The sequence below is a fragment of the Megalobrama amblycephala genome, linkage group LG6, assembly GCF_018812025.1.
Source record: "Megalobrama amblycephala isolate DHTTF-2021 linkage group LG6, ASM1881202v1, whole genome shotgun sequence".
NCBI classification, from domain to species: Eukaryota; Metazoa; Chordata; class Actinopteri; order Cypriniformes; family Xenocyprididae; genus Megalobrama; species Megalobrama amblycephala.
The window spans coordinates 26,237,789-26,243,722 of record NC_063049.1 but is presented as its reverse complement, the minus strand read 5'-3'; positions in this window follow the sequence as shown (position 1 = coordinate 26,243,722).

Here is a 5,934-nt window from a genome sequence, read left to right as displayed (position 1 = left end):
TACCCATTTTCATTTTAATTAAAATGTCAAAACTAATTACAATAAAAAGTTCAATTGATATGACCACATGTAATCAGACAGAGGTTCAATATAGACCTAAACATGAAGAGAATTGTTATGAAGGCTAATTTTGGACTGAACCATAGCAATAATACATGTCAAATAATTGATCAAATAAACATTAAGTTATTAAATAAATGGGATCTATAAGAAAGTTTTCTGTGGAAACCAAAGGTAAGTGTTTTCAGATTTTCAGAATAAAATCTTACTTGATTTCAAAACATATTGGCTATACTTTCTACTAGCTGCTCACTTGAGCAGAATATTATTAACCATTACTTCCTTTCATTCGAAACTTTTGTAAAAGAGGCGATGAGAATTGTTTTATTTTAAATCCCTGAGTTTTGGAGTGTGTCATTGTAAATTATGTTGATTTTGGGATGAACTACTCCTGAGAAACGGCAGTAGTGCAAAAAAATTAGCCACCAGATGGCAGCAAAACCTTGTCTATATACCCGATATCTCCGTTCATGTCACTTGGAAGCTTTGATTCAAACAATATTGTTAGTTAAATTATACAACCAAAATTAAAGTGAACTTGATGGTTTATTTCATGCCGTGTTTCTACATCGGTGCTTAAGAGAACTGGTTATACAGCAGAACAACCCTCCATTTTAACTCTACAATCCCATAAATTGCTACATAAAACTGTCTAGTTGAATTCAGATTTGTTTTTGTAACCACTCTGTGTAACTTTTTAAATTTAAATTATTGTGGTGTTCATAATACATATTATTTTAAACCAGCTTTACAGTAAATAATCATTTACTCATGTTGTTGATGTTCCAAACATTATTTTAAACATGAAATGCAAAAGGAGATGCTGCAAAATGTTAGGTTGGCTATAGCCACAGCCCAAGACACAATTTATCTTTTTTCCGTACAATGAAAGTAAAAAGTAACCGAGACTCATTCTGCCTAACTGCTCCTTTTGTGTTCCACAGAAGAAAGTAAGTTATATTTTGTCCATCCAATACCCACAGTAAGTTAATGTCAACTGTGGCTCCTTCTGAGATGTTTAGATAGACGAGGAGGAAACCTTGGGATGAACTAATACTCAGCAGGGGGAGCCCATCATCTTCTGACTGTCTGCACATATTAAAAACAAACGAGGCAAAAAAAGAGTTACATACACAAATGTTAATTTAACCAGATATACTAACCCAGAAACAGAATATGACAACAGTGACTAATTGATCTCTCATTCAGTTATATGATGAATTATCATAAGATGGCAATGTTATTCACTCTCAAGAAGAGATGATCTCCTCCATTGGAGCGCAGCACTTCAGAATGAAGATCTTAATGAGGGTTTTTGAGTAAAGCTACGCTAGAGCCATCTCTATAACTAAAACCCTGTTTCACCCTTTAGAAGAGAAACCTCAAAACTGATGTCAGATTTGTGCAGTGAGGTAGTTTCCACCGCCACCTTAATGAGATTTTCTTGGCAGCGCTTATAGCTCCATCTAATGCAACATAATTCTGAACGCAAGACCCCCTATTGATGCCTGATGATGTAATGCATGATGCAACCATGTGTAAGGCTTTGACCAGATTATATAAAAGATGAGGCCGAGGGATATTGGTGGAAAGTCATGCCGTTAGGAAAGAACAAGTCCTTGTACAACTTTTATGTTAAGTATAAAAGTGGATCTGAGAAAGTATAGCTTGTCTCTGTTTGCTAACAACAGTCTACAAATACTCTTTGTTGGTATTCTGCTTTCATTGTGATTCAGAAACCTTTTGATATCTGAATTTATGAAGAGGCCACTTTGAGACTTATACAATAAAAGATGTAATTAAATCATCAAATGTTGTTGTGGTTTATTGAGCTGCCTGTTGCTATAAATACTGATGTCCTCAGTGAGATTTAACTGTGTGTTTGGGGGGGATGAAAAGCTCTGAAGCCATGTGCCATTTTAAACCTTTCTTTTATGTGCCTTTTTACTTCATGTAACCACACATGAAGGCTGGCACCACAGGATCAAAGATATGACTCCTGTTTTTCAGAGATTAAAGTGCAAGTGCTATACAGTTTACAGTTGCATATCTACACACACGCATTTACAGTGTGTGTGTGTGTGTGTGTGTGTGTGTGTGTGTTTTTTTTCATATATATATAGTGAGTACACCCCTAAGTGAAAATGTCCAAATTAAGTGTCAGACACACTTTTATATTTTATATATATATATATATATATATATATATATATATATATATATATATATATATATATATATATATATATATATATATATATATATATATAAAATATGGTTGTTGTTTTTTTTTTCTTCAATTTAGTTTAAACCTAGAAATTAACTAACTTTTGGCATTAAAAAAATATTTCGGATTCTGCACTTCTAAGTCGCTTATCAAATAATCAAATTATATAACTAAATATTCCAGCAGTTTCTGTGCACAGTAGATCATTTTAAACCGTTTCAGTGGCTCTACCTTAAAAATAGAGGAATTATAATGCATTGACTGCAGTGAGGTGTCAGTGTGTCCCAGGGCATGTGTTTGTGTTTTGGGGCTATTTATATATGGCAGAATATGCGCTAAGATGATGGGAGACATGTGTTCGACCAGCCACGTTCCCTCTAAGCCTCAAACCAAAGAGGAAGGTGAGAATGGGATAAGAGCACCCATGCCTCTGAGGCAGGGTTTACCGTTTTAGCTGTGGTTGATCCAGCTATATTGACTGGCATCTGTGTGCAACTTGCTTAACATGCAGGACAGCCTTTTTTTTCCCCTTTTTTATTTATTTATTCATTTTATATTTTTTTGTGTGTGTGTGTCACCACATGTCCTTTGTGACTCTTAAGCTAATTTCCAACAGATTTAAAAGGATAATTCACCCAAAACTGAAAATTCCTGCAGACCTGCACTCGAAACTATATAGAACCTTAAAAGGATTATTTCAGGTGCTTCATATATAGAATCTTTTAGGGGCTCCCATTATGGGATCATTTTATAGATTTAGTTTTATTTTTAATTAAATTTTATGAATTAAACAGCTTTTAAACATACCACAAGAAAAAAAAAAATTAAATAACCGATAAACATGAAAGTATTATGGAATCATTTAAGACATTTCTCTTTAAAATTGAGCCAAGAACCCTAGGGTTCTATATAGAAATCCAATTAACTTTTTAAAGAATGTGTGTGACTTTTTTTCTTTCTGTTGAAGAACACAGACATTTTGAAGTATGTTGTCGATGGAGTCCAAAACCACGCTGGACCCAACTGATTTCATTGTATGGACAAAAAGGGGAAATTATTCAAAATATCTTATTTTGTGTTCCAAAATAAAAAAAAAGCCATAAGTTTGGAACAACAACAGAATTTTCATTTTTGGGTGAACTATCCTTTGAAGTTGCATGACATATTTTCATAGTTCAAATGCAAATCTTTGTTTTTTTGTGCATGGACATTCCAGTAGTAGGGTTAGTATGTGCATGGGCGTGTAGGATAATTAGCGTGGGAATATTTGCGTGTATGTATGAGAGAGAGGAGGCACATTATCACGTGTGTAATCACAAAGCTTCATTTTCTGCGTCAATCCAACGCGCAGTCATGTGTTTGCATCAGTGAATCAACCACCAGCTTCATGTTGTGTTTGTGTTTTCACAAGAGTTTGCTTTCCTCGCTTCTTCAGTTAGTGAAACAGCTGCCCTCTCACGCATAGCTGTAAGCTCCTGGATGAAATGTGACTGGTTAACTACACAATGGCTTAGTCCTGCGGGCTGAGGGGGGGATGGGACTGGGGTTTCAGGTCACATGATATGAACCATATTTAATACAATCTGAACTACATGCAGCAGGACTTACAGCAGTGGTTGAGCCAGCAGCTCGGTACAATCTCACAATCTGTGTCAGTGACCCACTAAAGACCAAATACTGTGTGCTTGTTAATACCAGTCGTGTGACCAAACCTGGAATTCAATGAGCAATACAAGTACAATGAATTCTCTCTCAACTTTGCTCACAATAAGGAACTACGTAAGCGATAATGTGCAGTCAGTAAGTGATTATTGCAAAATAAACTCTTGACAGGGTGATTAGGACCTTAATGTGAATTGGATGGGTCTTGTATCACCCTACGGTAAATAGGTTTATTCTGAGATAATGACCAGCTGACTGCACATTATCACAATTATTATATGGCTACTTACCAAATAAATAAATAAATGGGCATGCAATCTAATTATGTTTGAGTTGAAATTATATTCTTATATTTCGCTTAAAGCTTAATTATAACATACTAACGTTTGTAGTCAGTACGACTTTTTAAAACTTTTTTTTATTATTCAGCAAGGATGCATTCACTTGATCAAAAGTGGCAGTGAAGACTTTACATTAAAGATTTCTATTTCAAATAAATGCTGTTCTTTTGAACTTTCTATTCATCAAAGAATTCTTTTAAAAAAATGAATGTTTCAACAAAAATATCAAGCAGAACAACCGTTCTCAACATTGATAATAATAAGTGTTTCTTGAGCACCGAATCAGAAGAATGATTTTTGAAAGATCGTGTGACTGGAGTAATGGCTACTGAAAATTCAGCTTTACCATCACATAAATAATTTACATTTTAAATTATATTAAAATAGAAATGTAATAAATTGTAATAATATAATATTCCACAATATTCCAATGTTCTGATCAAATAAATGAAGACATGAAGAATTCTTACCAACCCCAAACTTTTGTGTATAATCTGCAATCCAAGTTACTTCTAGCAATCAAGTTTATTCTGCATGTGCATACGTTGTCTGTATATGAAAGAATCTCTGTAGCTTCTAATGTTAGTTATGCACAATCTTGTTCATTTCAGCATTAGGTCTGAGATAATAACAAAAATAGCTGTGATCAACAGCTTCAACACCGTTTCCAAAAACGGTATGAAGGGTGGGTGGAAAATGGCATCCTTCTCTGTGTCACCCTTGCTTTTGTAATCACTCTGATGTGACATGTAGGTCACCGTGGCTCACAAAGCTTAATAGAGTTGTGAAGCATATAATCAACAGCCACTAACAGTGTGACATGTGAGACATCTGGAAGAGCATGATGGTGGATCTACAATCTTTTCACATCATGTGCTGCTTATCAGCATTATGTCCATACTTCCATCTTAACCTATGCTATTGATACACTAGATAGACTTGGTACAAAATAAGCATAAACTAGCCTGAAGCAACATTTGCTGGTGTAGTCCGGTCCATTCAGCAGTGTTGACCGCATTTAAAATGAAAAAAAGGTCAATATCTAAACAAACAATAGGGTCTTAAATACTGTTTAATGTTCTACTTAGACTTACATAATTTATTTATATCATTTATGTCAAGGTATGTTTGGGTTTGATGACAGACAGTGCATTACATGCTTTACTCACCTGATGGATAACGTTTTTGTTTTTGTTTTTTTCCTGTGGTGTTTTTCTGTAATAATTAAGCAAGTCTTTTGTAAAACAGATCAGAGTAGAGAACAGATCTGCTGGCCTTGAGATATATATATATATATATATATATATATATATATATATATATATATATATATATATATATAATACAAACCCGATTCCAAAAAAGTTGGGACACTGTACAAATTGTGAATAATAACAGAATGCAATGATGTGGAAGTTTCAAATTTCAATATTTTATTCAGAATACAACATAGATGACATATCAAATATTTAAACTCAGAAAATGTATCATTTTAAGGAAAAAATAAGATGATTTTAAATTTCATGGCATCAACACATCTCAAAAAAGTTGGGACAAGGCCATGTTTACCACTGTGTGGCATCCCCTCTTCTTTTTATAACAGTCTGCAAACGTCTGGGGACTGAGGAGAAGTTGCTCAAGTTT